The sequence below is a fragment of the Mus caroli genome, unplaced genomic scaffold (genome assembly GCF_978045245.1).
Source record: "Mus caroli unplaced genomic scaffold, Mus_caroli_1 scaffold_19, whole genome shotgun sequence".
Lineage (NCBI taxonomy): Eukaryota > Metazoa > Chordata > Mammalia > Rodentia > Muridae > Mus > Mus caroli.
Window position 1 is genome coordinate 64,200,813 of NW_028227274.1, and position 19,011 is coordinate 64,219,823.

Genomic DNA, 19,011 nt, shown 5'->3' on the forward strand with positions numbered 1-19,011 from the left:
GACTTTGAAGCACCTTGCGCCCACAGTCAAGAAGCAGAGTGAGAAATCAGATGTCCAAGTATTTACTCTCGTGGGAAAACTACACTCTGCTCTGTCACGCCCACCTGTCCACAAGGAGGCATGAGCTTATGAATATGCATACAGAGGTAATTTGCATGCCTCCTCCACTTCCCCTAGGGGTAAGCAAAGCGCACTCCGGAGAGTAGTCTGTACTCCGCAGAATGTCCTTGCAACATTGGATTTGTTTCCCCTGTAATCAGATTCTTTAATTAATGGGAAAATAGCGAGCCATTCCGTATATTCTACACGGAAAACAGACTACCGTGAACCTTCAGAAATAACCATAGTATCATTTAGAAAGCCGTTAACCAGTGGTTCTCAACACGGGGATCGCGACCCCCAGAGGGTCACACAGATGTCCTGCATATTGGATATTTACATTATGATTCATAACAATAGCAAAATTACAGGTATGAAGCAGCGACGAAAATAATTTTATGGCTGGGAGTCACCACAACATGAGGAACTGTACTAAAGGATCATAGCAAAGTAGGAAGCCGGAGAATCACTGCTCTTAGCAACAAAAAGCACATAACCCAATTGGCATAAAAAGAGAAACAAACCGACTAAAGAGAATTCAAGAAGAAGGTGGGTACAGTGATACTCAGGGCTGCTTTGTTCACTTTAACATAAAAATATTTAGCAGTGCCAACAAGATGGCTTGCTCAGAGGGTAAAAGCCACTTTCTGTCAAGTCTGATAGCCTAAAATTTCATTTATTTAATTTAAAGCAGGCTATTTTGAAAGCACACAGTATATTCAGACTAAAGGCTTGCCCTCTCCTAACTCCTCCCATTTCCTCCTCAAACCCCCCTGCCTGGATCCACATCCTTTCTGTCTCCCCTTGGAAAACAAGCAGGTAACTAAAGAATAATGATAAAACAAAACAAGATAAAACGAAGACGGACAAATCAGAATAGGACTGATGAATGAACAAGCTGAAGAAGAGCCAGAGAGAAAACTCAAGACATCACATTACATAGGCAGGCCCTAGCCAGCTCAGCTTCTCCACGCTCAATGAGTTGTGTGGCTGTTATGTTCTAGCAGTTGGGCTTTCTTGTCAGACTGTGGTGAGCAATCTATAGTGTTGCAACAGCCTGGGTTGTTGAGGGCTTACCATGGAACCCCTTTGGCCAAAAACTCAATTAGATGGAACCCACTCCCACTACTGAAACTTCATTTGGTGATGAGAGACCTCCACTTGCGGCTTTGTGTCTCCCACGGAATTTTTGATTATTTAATTTAGAAGTTTCTACTGAAGTTGGGTTCAAATGGCCCTTAATTTTAGCTATCTGTCTTAGTTAGGGTTTTACTGCTGTGAACAGACACCATGACCAAGGTAACTCTTATAAGGACAAGGGGGACAACATTTAATTGGGGCTGGCTTACAAGTTCAGAGGTTCAGTCCATTATCATCAAGGTGGGAGCATGGCAGCATCCAGGCAGGAATGGTGTAGGAAGAGCTGAGAGTTCTACATCTTCATCTGAAGTCTGCTAGCAGAAGACTGGCTTCCAGGCAGCTAGGATGAGGGTCTTAAAGCCCACACCCACAGTACCACGCCTACTCCAACAGGGCCACACCTTCTAATAGTGCCATTCCCTGGGCCAAGCACACACAAACTATCATGCTTTCCCTCCCCACATTCCCCCCCCCCCATCTCTCTTTGATCCCACTGTTCCAGTCCTCCATATCTGTCATTATCCTATTTCTCCTTCCTAGGGAGAGCCATCCTTTCCCCCTAGTCCCTTGTGCTATACCTAACCTCTGTAGTTATATGGACTGTAGCCTGCTTACCTTAGACTTTATGGCTGACATCCACATATAAGTGAATGTATATCATAATTTGTCTTTCTGGTTCTGGGTTATCTTACTAAGGATAAGTTTTTCTAGTTCCATCCATTTACCTGTGGATTTTGCAATTTTTTAAATGACTGAGTAAGATTCCATTGTGTAAAGAAACCATGCTTTCTTTATCTGTTTATTCCTTGATGGGTATCTAGGTTGCTTCCAATTTCTGGCACTAATGAACATGGCCATACAGGTGTTTCTGTGGTAAGATGATGTGTCCTTTGGGAATATATCCAAGAGTGGTGTAACTGGATCTTGAGGTAGATCTACTCCCAGCTTCCTGAGGAATTACCACACTGATTTCCAGGGTGACTGTACAAGTTTGCACTCCCACCAGCAAGGGATGAGTGCTCCCCTGACCCCACATCCTTGCCAGCATGAGCTGTCATTGTTTTATTAATCTTAGATATTGAGATGTGTGTAAGACAAGATAAAAATCTCAGAGTAGTTTTAATTTGCATATCCCTTATAACAAGGATGTTTCTTTAAGTGCTTCTCAACCATTCTAGTCTCCTCTTTTGAGAATTTCTCTCTTTAGATCTGTATTTCAGTTTTTAAAATTGTTTGTTGCCTTGACATCTGACATATATATATATACACATGTAGTATATATATATATATATATATATGTCAGATGTCAAGATGATATATACCATACTGTCTAGTATATTCGTGTGTGTATATACATATACATATACATATACATATACATATACATATACATATACATATACATATACATATACATATACATATACATATACATATACATATACATATACATATACATATACATCATAAACACAAACACAAACACAAACACAAACACAAACACATACACATACACATACACATACACATACACATACACATACACATACATATACATATACATATACATATACATGACACACATACTAGCTAGTATATATATATCCCTTATCAGATGTGCTGTTGGCAAATATCTTTTCCTATTCTTCATCCTGCTGCTTTGTCTGATGACAGTGTTCTTTGTCTTGTTGAAGCTTTTCTGCTTCATGAGGTCCCATTTCTTAATTGTTGATTTTAGTGTCTGTGCTAACAGTGTTCTGTTCAGGAAGTATTTTCCTGTGCCAACAGGTTCAAGGCTATTGCCCACTTTCTCTTCTATGATATCCGGTTTATTTGGCCCTATATTGAGGTATTTGATCCATTTGGAGTTGAAGTTATTGTTTGTTGGCTTTTCTGGGGCAATAAGTATCTGTCTGTTTGCGTTCTTCTACACCCAGGCATCCATTTTGAAGTTTGACCAGCTCCATTTGTTGAAGATGGTGTCTTTTTCCCCCCCTATTATGTATTTCTGGCTTATCTGTCAAAAATTGGGTGTCTGTATGTGTGCAAGCTGGTTTCTGAGTCTTCAATTTAATTCAATCACCAACTTATCTGTTTTTGTGCCAATACCATGCCTTTAAAAAAGAATACCATCACTCCATAGTACAATTTGAAATTGGGGATGGTGATAGCTCCAGCAATTCTTTTATCATTCAAGAGTGTTTTTAACTCTCTCTCTCTCTCTCTCTCTCTCTCTCTCTCTCTCTCTCTCTCTCTCTCTCTGTGTGTGTGTGTGTGTGTGTGAGCACACATGCACCCATGTGTGTCTGTTTCCATATGAAGCTGAAAACTGTCCTTTCAAGTTTTGTAAAAAAAAAATTGTGTTAGAATTTTGATAGGGATTGCTTTGAATTTGTAATTGCTTTTGTAGGATGGGCATTTTAGCTGTATGAATCCTACCAATCCATAAGCATGGGAGATCTTTCCATTTTCTGATATCTTCAATTTCTTTATCCAATATCTTAAGGTTTTTACTCATCCAGGTCCTTCACTTGCTTGGTTAGGATTGCCCCAAGATATTTTATACTATTTGAGGCTGTTTTAAAGGACATGGTTTCCCTGATTTTTTCTTAGTTTGTCATGTGTATAGAAAGGCTATTGATTTTTATGCATTAATTTTGTATCCAGCTACTTGGCTGAAAGTATTCATCAGGTGTAGGAGTTTCTTGGTGGAACAAGAATTACTCATTTATATTATCATATCATATGCAAACAGAGTCACTTATGTATACTATCATATCATATACAAACAAAGATATTTTCACATCTTTCTTCTAATTTGTATTCCTTGGTTTTCCTTCAGTTTTCTTATGACTCTAGCTAAGATTTCAAGTACTATATTGAATAGGAGTGGATAGACTGAAAAAACTGTCTTATTCCTGATCTTAGTGGAATTTGTATGAACTCTCTGCTTAAATTGATGTGGGCTATGGGTTTGCTGCTAGCTGCCTTTATTATGTTGAGGTATGTCTCTTGTACCCATAACCTCTCTAGGACTTTTTTTTAATCACAAAGGGGTGTTAGATTTGGGCAAAGGCCTTTTCTGCATCTACTGAGGGGATAATGTGTTTTTTTTTTTTTTTTTTTTTTTTTTGGTCTTTTAGTCTGTTTATATGGTGGAATACTTTTGTTTATTTACATATGTTGAACCATCCCTGCATCTCTGGAATGAAGCCTTTTTGATCATGGTAAATAATGTCTTCGATGTGTTCTTGGACTGGATTTGCAAAGTGCTTCATTGAGAATTTTTGCGTCTATGTTCATGAAGGAAATTGCTCTGTAATTTTTTTTCTCGGGTGGGTCTTCATGTAGTGAGACTCTTTAGGTGTCAGAGTAACTGTGGCCTCACTGGGCAATGTTCCTTTTGCTTCTATTTGTGGGGTAATTTAAGGAATGGTGGCATTAACTCTTCTTTGAAAGTCTGGTAGAATTCTGCACTAAAATCATCTGAACCTTGGCTCTTTGTGTGTGTGTGTGTGTGTGTACGTGAGTGTGTGTGTGTATGAGTGTGTGTGTGTGTGAGTGTGTGTGTGTATGTGAGTGTGTGAGTGTGTGTGTTGGGGGTGATAGACTTTTAACTACTGCTTCTATTTTATTGTGAGTTTTAGATCTGTTTATATTGTTTATCTGACCTTGATTTAACTTTGGTAAGTGGTATATATCATAAAAAGGACTCATTTCATCTAGATTTTCTACTCTGGTGGAGTAGTTGTTCTTAAAAGCATTTCCTTATGATTCTCTGGATGGCCCCAGTGTCTGTTGTTATGTCCCCTTTTCTTCTTCTAATTTTGTTAATTTGGATCTTCTCTCTCTCTCTCTGCTCTTAGTTCATTTAGCTATAAGTTTTGCAATCTTACTGATTTTTGTCAGCTCTTTGTTTCATTGATCCTTTTTATTGTGTTTGTTTGTTCATTTATGTTCTATTGATTTCAGCCCTGAGTTTGATTATTTCTTGCCATTTACTCCTTTTGGGTGTGGTTCATTTCTTTTTGTGTTTTTTTTTTTTCCTAGAGCTTTCATGTATGCTGTTATGTTACCAATATGAGGCCTCTTCAGATTTTTAACATTATCACTTAGTGCTATGAACTTGCCTTTTAGAACCTCCTTCATTGTGTCTTTAAGTTTAGGTATGTTGTGTATTCATTTTCATTCAATCCTAAAATGTTTTAAAATTCTTTCTTAATTTTTGTTTTTAACCTTTAATCATATGTATATCACTCTTAGCTATTTTTCTAGTGCCACAATAAGACATTGTGACCATGGAAACCTATAAAATAAAATGTTTATTTGGGGCTTATTCTTTTAGTCCATCACCATCCTAGCAGAGAAAATGGTGCTGGAGCTGCATCTCAAAGGTCAATCTGGAGACACAGCCACGAGAGAGAGAGAGAGAGAGAGAGAGAGAGAGAGAGAGAGAGAGAGAGAGAGAGAGAGAGAGAGAGAGAGAGCTCAAAGCCTACTTTTCATGACATATCTCCTCCAACAAGGCCACACCTCCCAATCCTTCTCAAATAGTTCCACCAGATGGAGACCAAGCATTCAAAAATGGTAGCTAGTGGGAGCCACTGCCATTCAAATGACCACAGTATCTTCATGTAGGTTTGTGCACATGGGTGTCCAGTGGCTTGAGAAGTCCAGAGGTGCTGAATTCCCCTGGAACTAGACTTACACTAAGTTGTGAACTACCTGATATGTGATGCTGGGAACTGAACTCAGGTCCATTCCAAGAGTACTGTTTGGGGTCATCTCTCCAGACCCTCTTTACGATGTTTGAAAACTTTGTACATGGACACAACCTACGGTGAAGGTTTTCATCCTGTTGCCTTCTCATCCTTCATCACTTCTGCGGACCCTCCATTCTTCCCTGCAGCCCCCTCCTCCTAATTCAGGTCACTCCTGACACTGGACCTTTGCTTAAAGAGTTATGGCTCCTGGGATGGTCATTGTCCATTCATGTGGGGTAATTTAGTTTCCTTATAAATTAGGAGGTTTCTTTTCTTCATTTTTAAAAGATTTGTTTATTTTTATTTATACGAATACACTATCACTGTCTTCAGACGCATCAGAAGAGGACGTCAGATCCCATTACAAATGGTTGTAAGCCACCATGTAGCTGCTGGAAATTGAACTCAGGACCTCCGGAAGAGCAGTCAGTGCTCTTAACAGCTGCACTATCTCTCCAGCTAGGAGGTTTCTGTATGACTTTTACAATACCCTAAACTTTGGTCAATGCTGCCCTGATAGTTACTTTATCCCCATCACCCTGCCCCCACATTTTGTCATTAAGATGACTTTTCTCATAGTTACAAGATAGCTGTCAGAGCTCTAGGTGTCACGTCTAGAGAAAACGACCATAAGAAAAGGAGCGAACCGTCTCTCTTTAGGCATTTCCCCCCTGTTTTTCTCTTTCCTTTCCTCAGGTTTGTGATGATAAGATAGAACTTGGGTCATTGCCCACGACCAGCATGTGCTGGGCCGCTGAGCTACATCCACAGACAGTCTTCACCTTCTTAGTCATAGTTAACCTTTCTGCAAAGACATCTCAACCCTTCCTATTGAGTCAGCTCAGCTCCATGTTGCTACAAAACCATCATTAAGGAAGCAGCCCACATGGCGACATTCAGCTCCCCCCCCCCCAATCTGGGACGTGTACCCAACAGTGTGAGCCTCAACTCTGAGGCCCTCCCACGGCCCCCGACAATTCTACCTACGCAATAATTTCAAATGGTAGTGGTTGTTACCTGCTGAAATTGCCGAGCTATGTTTCACATTCAGATTCTATGCAAAGACCTTCGGGAACTTTAAGGTCTTGAGACTTTAAGAGCAAGAAGCAGCAGCTGGTCCTCCCGCCCCACTTGTCCGGGTTTCTTACATCCCTCCTCCCTTTCTTCATCACCTTACAGGATAAGCGCCCATTACGGCAACGGTACGATAGTACGAGATAGTATGCGATAGTACGATAGCTCTGACTTCACAGTGGAAACCAACAGAACGGAAGCGGAAATGGAGCGCTTCAGATGGTGCTCCCCTGGGCCTGCCTTGTTCTCAGGATGCTTCTGCTACTCAAAGCCTGAAAGGACAGACAAGGGTGCTGGGGTGATGTGGGAGTGATGGCAGTGGCATAAGTGAATTTAAAAAACCAAGCGTAGAAGCATGAGTCTGGATTTCAGGGGGAGCCCCCTTGGTCTTGTTTACCTCCAGGGGACTGGAGAGGGGAAATAGCTTTCACTCATTAGTAAGCTATTCAGGACCACCTGCCTTTGCTCAGGGCTGCTCCGGGATGGGCTGACCAGACATGATGATTCCAGGGAAATCAAGGTGCCCTCGTGGTGTAATTAATTTCATTAATAAAATAATTTATGAATGGACTCAAACCAAGGCTTAAGGATATTATATTAGAGTTCAAAAGAAAAACCACCCAGGGCTGGCAAGTTTTAAATAGCAGCTGCCTGGAGATGAGAAAAGGAAAGAGAAGGGGGCAGAGAGCCGTGTCCTCTAAGGTACATGGAGATCAGACGATGGCAGACAAGAGGCCTTGCACTGGGAGTGGAAGGTTTTAGAGACAGACTGAAGCCCAGCGTTAGGGTAAGTGTGCTTGGTACACAGATAGAAGGAGATAAAGGAGAAATTGGATTGTCTGAAAAGCATGTGCTTCATGCATCTTGGCTGTGACTGTGTAAGCTACTTCCCTAGAGGAAAGGACTCTGGGAAGGTAATATCTCGGTAAAGGACTGATTGCTCCACCCATCTCCTTAGCATGGCTTGCTCAACGACATTGCACAAATCCCCCCAGTGTGGTTCTCTAGTTGGCGTGTGGTGTTCTGGAGAAATGTGTCAGATTTGCTCCTTAAATGTTTTTGCAGATTCTTGCTTCTCCGTGGATAAGGAAAGGTATCAGGTAGAAAAGCAGATAGCTTGCCAGGCAAAGCAAACCAAGCCATTCTGTACTGCAGCTACTGAGCAGGTCCCAGCAAGGAAACGGAGCCAGGGAAGAGGTTTGAAGAATCTTGGAAATCAACAGTCTGGTTCCCAAAATGGAGCCTGCTATGTTAGGAGCATTCACAGGTTCTACTAATTAACCTAACAGCTGGATCTTGCCTAGTTCCTGGGACCTGTGTGGTCCTCTGCCTGTTCTTTGGGTCTAACTTCATGTGCCTGTGAGGTGACAAAGATATGATCTTTCTTTCTTTATTTTTATTTTATGCACATTGGTATGTTTTTGCCGGCACGTATGTCTGTGTGAGGCTGTCAGATCTTGGAGTTACAGACAGTTGTGAGCTGCCATGTGGGTGCTGGGAATTGAACCAGCGTCCTCCTGAAGAGCAGTCAGTTCTCTTAATCGCTGAGCCATCTCTCCAGCCCCCAGATAGGATCTTTCAAAAGACAGAAATTGTTGTTCCAGGATTCAGCTTCCCACTGTCCTGTCTTGTAGCACTGGGGATAAGACCAAGAGCCCAGACAAGCTAGGCAAGCACTCTCCACTGAGTGACACTCCTAGCCCTCGGGTTTTAATGCCTATGAGTCTATAGGTCCAATACTGTTCTACTTGGTATATTCACTTGCAGCAGTGTACTAGTGTATCCTGTGTGTTCCTGCCTAGTACTTCCATGCATGCTGATGTCCTATATTCATGAGTGTAATCCTATAGTCTTACACTGCTGTGCTTTTCGGTAACAGTACATCTGTGTATGGCTGTAGGAGGAGCACACATGTGTGCTGCTTTATGAGACGTGTGTGTGTGATTGCTCCATGTGTTCTGTAGCTGTATTTCCATATATACTGCTGTGTTAGTATTCCCTTGTGGACTGCTGTTCAGGGACATCCATGTATTCAATGTGCTAGCAAATATAAGGACACATCAATACTAGGACATCAGTTTGCATTGCTCTATTTCTGCCCTAGTACCTCATGTCCATGTGTGCCTTGCTATAATAATATTCTCGTGCACAGCTCTCTAGTAACTGCTGCTGTTCTGGCACATCTGTATGTGAGGCACTAGTGGTACAGCTGTTCTTGCTTCTGTAATTTTTACCTCCATGCGCACCGTGTTCTTGTCCACCACGGGGCAATGTTCCATTCCTCAAAATGTGTGCACAGCTGTTCTAGGTTGGGCTTGTGAAGAGATGCCCAAGCACATCCATTTGCTTTGTTGTAAATGCACGTAAGTTTACACTGCAGTCATAGCACATCAGGTTCTACAAGGATGCTATATTCTTTAGAGCTTTGTAATAGATGTGTGTGTGTGTGCGTGTGCGTGCACGCATGTGCATGTGTACTGTTCTGCCGGTACATTCATGTGCAGTGATGTAAAAGGATATGTGTGCTGCTGTCCAGTGCTGATTCTATACATCCACGAGTCCTGCTGTCCTATTATATTTCTGTGCCCTTTGTGTAATAGTACATCTATGTACAGCTATGCTCATACACTCTTGTGTGCTGTTTTACTAGAACACACACAATCACGGCTCTAATATTAATTCATGTGCACTCCTTAACTTGCATTTCCCTGTGTGCTGCTGCATTAGTATGCCAGTATTGGACTATCAGTAGTGGACTACTGATCATGGACATACATGTTGTCTATTGTGCTAGAAATACATAGACACACTGAAGTGAGGGAAGCCATGTGCATCAGTCTACTTTTGTACCTGTTTTTCGATGTCCTGGTGCACCACTATAATAATATTCTCATATGTGCTACTTTCTGGTAAATCTCCAGTCAGGTCTATTACCTTCCTCCTGTGTGAGGTGTATGAGTAGTCCAACTGTCCTTGCATCTGGATCATCAAGTGCAACGTCTGTTTGGACTGTGTATTTTTGCATCCCTGTGCATTTGTCCTCCTGAAGTCTTCTTTCCTGCAGTTCGAGTTCAGGAAGGTCCAGAGCTGTTTGAGTGCCTCCATCTGTTTTGTTACACATGCACATCAATTTATGATGCAGTTGCAGTACACCAGCTTTTGCAAAGATGCCGTTGGGTAGTGCTTTAGTCATAGACGCGTATAAGGAGCTCAGCCGGGACATTCACTTGCACTGATGTGCTAGTATCTCCTTGTGTGCTCCGGTTCAATACTTCCACGTGTGCTGATGCCCTCATCCATGACTCCTGGTGTAAATTCTTTTCATGTGCAGTTCTGTAACTATACATGTGTGTATGGCTGTAGACCCACATCCATGTATGCTGCTTCATGAGACTATGTGAGTTCACTCTTATAGTATTGAATCCATGTGAGATCATTTACTCTTGTATCTGTGTGTGCCAGTGCACAAGTACGCCCATGGGGACCGCTGTTTGGGAATATGCATGTCTTCTGATGGGCTACTAAGTACATGGATACACGGATGATAGGACACTGGTGAGCATGACTCTCCTCTTGCACTAGAGATTCAACATCCAGGGGCACTGCTATAATAACATGCTTGCATGCTCTGCTCTCTATGATCTATGCTCTCTACATCTATGATCGCCACTGTCCCAATACATCTGTGTGCTGTGCACTAGTCCAGTTGTTCCTACTGCCCTAGTTAAACCCAGTGCACCATTCTTCTAGTTCAGGTATGTTTAGGGTTGTGCAAATTCATCTGCCTGCTTTATGAATGCACATCAGTTTATGCCTCAGTAGTAGGCTTTGTTTTTTTTTTTTGCAAAGATGGTATGTGTGTGTGTGTGTGTAGTAATAGGTGTGTGTATATGTGTGCTGTGCTCTTACTAGGAGATTCATATGCAGTAACATACTGCTATTTCTTTGTGTGCTCCTGCCTAGTAGTTCCATGAAAACTAATGTGGTACATCCATGAGTCCTGATATAGCATCACATTTGTGCGTGTTTCTTTAATAGTATATAGCTTGTTCTCATATAAGCAAGTTTCTTGTATAAGCAAGTTTTTATATATACATATAGCTGTACTTGGACATCCACGTGTGCTGCCTTACAAGATCGCTCCTTAATGCTTAATTAACCACACATGCTCTTTTCCTAGTATCTCCACGTAGGCTGCTCTACTTCCATATCCAGACTGCTGATCATCGACATCCATGTATTCTGATGTGCTAGTAAATCCACGGACACCCTGGTCCTAGGCCATCATTGTACACTGCTCTGCGTCTCTGCTAGGACTTTACGCTAATAAAACAACCACTTTGGGTGCTGACTTCCACTTTCACTCCGTATTTTCTGTCCCTGCTTTACTCCTAGATATGTGAGCACAGCTATTCTAGTTCAGGCATGTGCCGAGCTGGCAAGTAATTCTGTCTGCTTGGTTGTAAATTCCCATCAGTTTTTTGCTGTGCTGGTGTACATAGGCTTTTTTTTTCTTTTCAAAGATGCCAGTGTTTTAGAAATAGATGTGTATCCGGTGCCCTGCTAGCACATTCATGTGCAGTGATGTACTGGTGTATACCTGTGTGTTCCTGTCTAATGCTTCCTTGAGTATTGATGTCCTGCATCCATATGTCCGGCTGTCATGTTATATTCTTGTGCTCTTCTGTAATAGGACATCTCTGTCTGGCTGTACTCGGACACCCATGGGTGCTGCCCATGCACGATCACTCCAGGAATATCCAGTCGGTGTCCATTCCTTTACTTGCATTTCCAAGTGTGCAGCTGCAGGTGTGGACTGCAGTGTGTGGACATCTGTGATGTACTAGTGGAGTGTGTGATGCTTTGGGGTTGCGCTTGCACTCATTCTTGCTTCTGCAATGTCTTTTCTTCCATTTATACTGTGTTCTTGTCCATCTTGGTGAAGTACTAGGCTCCTAAAACTATGTGTGATGCTGTTCTAACGATGACACATTCAAAACGGTTCAAGAACAGCCATGTGCCTCCTTGTAAATTCACACCCATCTATGCACAAGTACACTGGGTTTGTTGGTGGTTTTGTCTTTGTTTTTGTTTTGTTTTGTTTTGTTTGCGAAGATACCCTTGTGTAGTGTTCTAGAGTGAGATGTCTGTGGCATCTACTGGCAAACCCATGCATACTAGTACAAATTCGTGTAATAGTCCATTCTTGTTTGCTCCTATGTCTAGTGTGTGTATGCGTGCTGATGTCTTGCGGCCACAGGACCTGCTGTAGGATTATATTTGTGTGTGCTTGTGTAATAATTTGTATCTGGCTGTTGTCATGCGTCTATGTTCTAGGAGAATATGAGTGATCATCCCTTCAATATTGAATCCATGTGTGCCCCTTACTTCTGTTTCCATGGGTGGTGCTGTACAGGTATTTCTGTGAAAACTGCTGACAATAGACAGTGATGTGCTCTGATGTGCTGGTGAGTCTGTGGCCATCTGATAGCAGGACATCAGCATATATTGCTCTAATTCTTCACCAGAGTTGCAGTGCCCAGGGGCACGTATGTAATGATATTCTCCTGTGTGCTACTCTCTGGCACAGCCATACTGACTTCTGTTAAAGAACATCTCTGTGTGCTGCACAGTAGTACAGCCTTTCTTGCTGTTGTGTGGTTACTTCCATTTGGAGTGAGTAAGTTACCCACTCCAGGACACTGCTCTACTCCTAAACCTGTGTGCACTGATGTTCTTGTTCGCGCATGGTTGGGAGGTATACAAGTACGTCTGTGTGCTTCATTGTAAATAAGCATCAGTTGATGCGACATTAGCAGAACATTGGTTTTTGGAAAGACAACTCTGTAGTGTTTTAGAACTTTTCTACTGCCATGTTCCTTTGTGGCAATGCATTAGTTTATTCTTGTATGCTCCTGTCTAGTTCTCCCGTGAGTGCTAAAGTTGTAAATCCATCCTTCCTGCTGAAGCGCTACGTTAGGGTGAGTTTCTGTAATAGTATACCTTTTGGCCCTGTACTAAACAATATATGTGCTGCTTCATGAAAAGTTCACGATCACTCCTGAAATCCACGTGTATTTCTTTAGTGTCTTTCCGTGTAGGCTGCTGCTCATAGACAACCGTGTGTTGCCATGTGCTAGTAAACACACGGACACACTGATCATGGCTGTTGACATTGTGCGTTGCTTTATTTTGGCACACGAACTTTATTGTCTAGGTGCACAGGTGTAACAGTCTTATCATGTGTGATGCTTTCTAGCAAACCTATGACCACTCCTCTTACATCCATCTGGGAGGTTCATAAGGAGTACAAGCGTTCTTGCTGCTGGGCGGTTACTTTATTGCACCATGCTTCATTCTGCTACTCCGCTCTACCCCTAAAACCCAGTTCTAGTTCAGGCGTGGGCAGAGCTGTACAAGTACGTCCATTGCTTTGCTGCAAATGCACAGCAGTTAGCAGTGCAGGAGCAGTCCATCAGCTTTTGCAGGAAACACTCTGTGAAGTGCTCTAGTGATAGGTACGTGTGAGGTTCCCAACTAGTACATTCGTGTGCAGTTATGCATCCATGGTTGCTCCTGTCTTGTGCCTCTCTGAGTGCTGATGTTTTAGAGCTATGAGTCCTGCTGTAGCGTTACACCCTTGTGTGTTTCAGTGTTAGTACATATTTCAGGCCTGTCTGAGGACATCGTGTGTGCTGCTTTGCAAGAACAGGCACGATCACACCTGCACTATTGAATCCATGTTGACTCCTATGCTTGTATTTCCATGTGTGGTGCTGAACTGGTTCACCTGTGTGGACTGCCATTTATGGACATCCATGTGTTCTGACATGCTAGGAAATACATGGACCAGCCGATACTAAGGGGCTGAGGACCCACCTCGGCTTGGTTGGGAGTCCTAAGGAAGGGATGTTTAGGAGCAGTGGAAGAAATGACTCAAAGTCTGTGATGGGTGCAAGCTGACAGCTCTGTGGTCCTCTTGAGATAACCTTCTAGACAGCTCTCTCCATAGCTCATGGGTTTTCCAGCCGTCAGAAAACCTGCTAGACAAAGTTCTAAAAGAGCTGTGTTAGACCTCGAGATAGCTCAGTTCTTGCAGACTGGAAGCCCTGCCTTCTATTTGCATATTAATTTAATCATTTACCCCAGGTTCCCTTTCCATTTTCCTACAAATCAACACTGTATGACTTTAGTCACTTGACTCTTAGAAAAAAACAGCAAGTACATTTTTTAGCATAGCAAGTCCTATGCAGTTCATTGGGCACAGTGCTTGGGGTTGCCAAATCTAGACATAGAGGATAATTTTTTGTGAGAAAATCAGCTTTCTGTTTTTCATCTCCTTTACTGCCTAAGCTTGGCTGGCCTGGAACTTTCTCTGTAGACAGACTGTGAGCTCAGAGATCTGTCTGTCTTTGTAAACACAAACAATAAGCTTAACCAAGTAGGATCCTGCCCTGAGCTCACCATGCCCTCACTTCCTGGTGCCTCTTTATTACTTGAACCATGAGCCTTGTTTTCTAAACTATTCCTTTTTCTTTACTGACTTATTAGTGCAGCTACCTCTGTTCTTTCAGTTCCATGAAGCCCCTCATACGATTAATATGGCATCCTTATATTTTGCATAGTTGAGATGGCCTGCTTATACATTCTTCAACTGTTTTTAGAGTTCGTTCCCATAGCCTTAAGGGCTGCCCTGAAGGCCACAGCATTAACATTTTTCTGAGGAACATTAGACACACCTTCACCTCCCAAAATTGTGCTGTTTCTGATTATTATGGAGTCACTAACCTTGGCTGAGAGAACTTTCTCTGAAGGAGGAACATGAAGTGAAATATATACATTATTATACAAACAAGCTTCATACCCACACCAACCATCCACACACGAAGAGACACATCCCTTGATGGCCATGTCATGCTGTCCCCTGTGCTGCCATGTTGTACCTGGCACTAGGGCATCAGTGTGCACTGATGTGTCAGTGTCAAGGTGCACTGATATAAAAATATTCTCCTGTGCTCTGACTTCTAGGAGATCTATGATCACTGCCATTCCGGTACCTCCATGTGGGCAACACTGGTATTATGATGGCTTTTCCTTCTGTCCCTTTACATCCAGTTGCAGACAGTTCTTGTCCATCCTGGCTCACTGCTCCACTCCATATTGCACGTTTGCTTCTGTTCTTTCGGGTAAGTCCAGAGCTCCATAAATACATCCATGTGGTTCTCTTTGAATGTTTACACTGTAGTCATCGTACATCAGTTCTTGCCAAGCTGCCATTTTGTAGTGCTTCAGAAATAGACATGTGTGTGTGTGTGTGTGTGTGTGTGTGTGTGTGTGTGCTGCTCTACAGGTACATGCATGTGGAGTGACGTACACGTGTATCCTTGTGTGCTCCTGCCTTGTACGTCCTAGAGCACTGATCCTGTCAATCCATGAGTCCTGCTTTAGTGTTACATTTCTGCATGTCTCTGTAATGGTACATTCATTTACAAATGTACTCGAACATCCATGCGTGCTGCCTTACAAGAATATTCCTGATCGCTCCTGTAATATTGAATCCCTGTGCGCTCCCTTTACATGCCTTTCCATATATACTGCTGGGCTAGCACACCTCTCTGCACTGTGTTCTGATCACTAGTACTAGGACACTAGCAGGCATTGCTCTCCCTCTGGTCTAGTGTTCTAGTGTTTGGGTGAGCTTCTCTGACACTTCACTTGGGAGCTGCTTTCTAGTAAGTCTGTGTTCACCTCTGTGGCAGTCCTTCTGTGTGAGCTGCATTTGTCATGCAACTGTCCTCGTTGCCGTGCCCTCGCTGCCATGGCACTGTGTAACTACCCACCCAGCTGCACTGCTCGAGTCATAAAACCTGTGTGTTGCCGATCTAGTTCAGACATGTGCAGAGCTGTCCAAGTACATCCTCCTGCTGGGTCGTAAATGCACAGCAGTGTTTGATGCAGCGGTAGTACATTGGTTTTTGCAAACACGGTGTAGTGCTTTGGTAACAGATCCATGTGTGGTACTATAAAGGTATGTTTATGTGCAGTGACGGACCGGAATCTCCTGTGTGTACTTATCTAGTACTTCCGTGAGTATGATGCCATACAATCGTGGGTCTTGCTGTAGCATTATGAGTGCATTTCTGTAATAGTACATCTCTCGATAGCTGCAGTCGTACAGCCATGTGTGCTGCTTTCTGAGAACTTGTGTGATCACTCCTATAACACTGACTCCAGTACATCCCTTTACTTGTATTTCTGTGTGTGCTTCTGAGCTAGCGCACCCATGTGGGCTGTTGTTCACAGACACCCATGTGTCCTGAGTGCTACTTGATAGATGGATACACCATGTTCACCACTCGTTTCCTATACCAGCATCTCCATGTCCAGGTGCACTGTGTAATAATAGTCTCATGTGCCCTGCTTTCTACTGATCACTTCTGGTACAGTACACGAACTTCTGTGTTATGACTTTAATGTCTAGGTACACTGCTCTTGTAATATTCTCGTGTGTGCTGTTTTCTAGAAACTTGAGGTCTCTCTATTACAGTACATCTGTGTGCTGTACTTTGGTTGTGAAGCCATTTTGATGCTGGGATGGTACTTGCATTTTTCCTGTGTACCTTTATATGGAATTTACACTGCTAGGCTCCAAAACCATGCACACTTATCTTCTAGTTCAGGTATGTGCCGAACCTTGCAAGGACATCCATGTGGTCTGTTGCAAATGCACACCAGTTAACACTGAGGCACTACATTGGGTTTTTTTTTTTTTCAAAGATGCCATTGTATACTGCTTTAGTAATGTATGTGATTGCACTGCTCTGTGGATACATTCATGTGCAGGGCTAGTATGACCCTGTACGTTCCTTCATAGTTCTTCCATGTGCGCTGATGTCAAACATCCATGAGTCCTGCGGTAGCATTACATTTATATGCACTTCTGAAATATTTCATCCGTGCACAGCTGTAGTCATTCACCCATGTGTGCTGTTTTAGGAGAACATGCGTGATCACTCCTGTAAGATGGAATCCACATGTTCTTGTTCATGTGTATTTCCATGTGAGCTGATGTACTAGTGCACCTGAATGGATGATAACTCTTCGTGAGCATCCATGTGTCCTGACGACTGATAAATGCATCAACATCGTTACTAGGACATCAGTATGCATTGTGCTATCTCTGTGTTAGCAGCTCAAAGTCCAAATATGCTGCTCTAATAAAATTCTCACGTGCACTAGTTTTTAGTAAATCTATGATTCCCGGTGTTCTGGTGCACCTGTGTACTGGGCGCTAGTAGTACAACCTCTTGGGCTGCGGGACCACGTTGCTTCCATTTGCACTGTGTCCTTGGCCATCTCAGTGCACTGCTCTATTTCTAAAAACATGCTCTATTCTGTTCTGGTTCAGGTACCTGCAGAGCTCTTCTTTGTCCTGAATATAAATCAGTTTAGGCTACAGTATTAATCCATCGATGTTTCAGTAGCAGGGCAATGCATGCCGGTGACCTTGCATCTCTGTGTCCATGCATTTGCTAACTGGCAGAACCCAAGCACAGACGTCTTCATGGGTGTTATAATAGAGCAGCACACATGAAATCCAGGGGACAAAAGACACACAGATTCAGTATTAAAGGAGTGATCATGCGTGTTCTTGCAAAGCAGCACACATGAATGTACGAAAACAGCTGCACACAGAGGTACGATTACAGACACACACATGAGTGCATGCTACAGCAGATCTCACAGATTATGACATTGGCACTCACAGAGGCACTAGACAGGAGTGCACAAGGATATATTACATCACAGAACATGAATGAAGCAGTAGAATCCTGAACACACAAGTATTACTAAGGTACTACATAATAGCTTATCTGTGAAAGCAGATGTACAATTACAGCAGCGTAAAATAAAGGACATTTACAGCAAAGCAGAGAGATACGCTTGTACAGCTCTGAATATGCAAGGGCTAAAACAGAGAATCGCGTCTTAGGGAGTAGAGGAGTGAATGGGGATGGAAAAACACACGGTGCAAATGGAGGTAACAGCACAGCCAGAAGAAAGAAAGGCTTTAGTGTTGCATCCCATGGAGGTTTATTGGAGTAGCAGTGATCGGAAGTTTATCAGAAAGTGGCACCCATAAGAATATTACAGCAGTGCAACTGGGCCCTGAAGTACCACTGCAGACGTAAACAAGCGCACACCAATGTCTTAACATCAAAGTGCCCATCCATGTATTTGCTAGCACGCCATAACACATTGATGCTTGTATACAACAGTCCACAAAGGTAGGCTCACACAGAAGCACAAGGTCGGGAGTGCACACTGCCTCACTTGTACAGGAGAAATTATGCATGTCTCCTAAAGCAACCTTCATGAACGTCCACGTACAGCCCCTTCTGATGTACTACAACAGAAACACACCCAGATATATTACTGCAGCAGTGCTCATGGAATTGCTAGACAGGAGCACACAAGGACATACTTAGGACATCAGAGCACACGAGTGTATTAGTGCGGCACCTCACATGCATCTAACACCGAAGAACCACACAATGGCCTCCCGGCAAGCAGCAGAGTAATGCGGCCACGGCATGAAGTGAAGTGCACGCACCACAGAGCAAGCATGTGGATGTACTTGCACACTCTGAACATGCGTGAGCCAGAACAGCCGTGCGTGTTTTCAGCAGGAGAGCAGTGCTGCACAAGTACACAGTACTGATGGAACTAATGGCATAGCAGCGAGGAAGGTCCTCCTACCAGTGACCTGGAACGAAAGGCTTCCCTGTCATCCTCCATCACTGTCCCGAGAGATGCTGTCACCTAGTGCAGCTTTGGCTCAAGCAAAGCAGTTAGTATAAAAAGGAAAGCAAGAACCAGGGTGGAACGTTCACAGAGTTCCGGGGGGCGGGGGGAAAGCTGTTCTTAGCACTGA

General features: G+C 43.0%; 1 non-coding gene across 1 annotated transcript; it reads right to left on the bottom strand.

Annotated features, from left to right (window-relative positions):
• Positions 1-14,091: 14,091 nt before the first annotated feature.
• On the bottom strand, positions 14,092-14,151 carry LOC115029953 (U7 small nuclear RNA). The gene has a single exon (XR_015046129.1). It is a non-coding gene; the product is annotated as a U7 small nuclear RNA (small nuclear RNA).
• Between the last annotated feature and the right edge of the window lie 4,860 nt (positions 14,152-19,011).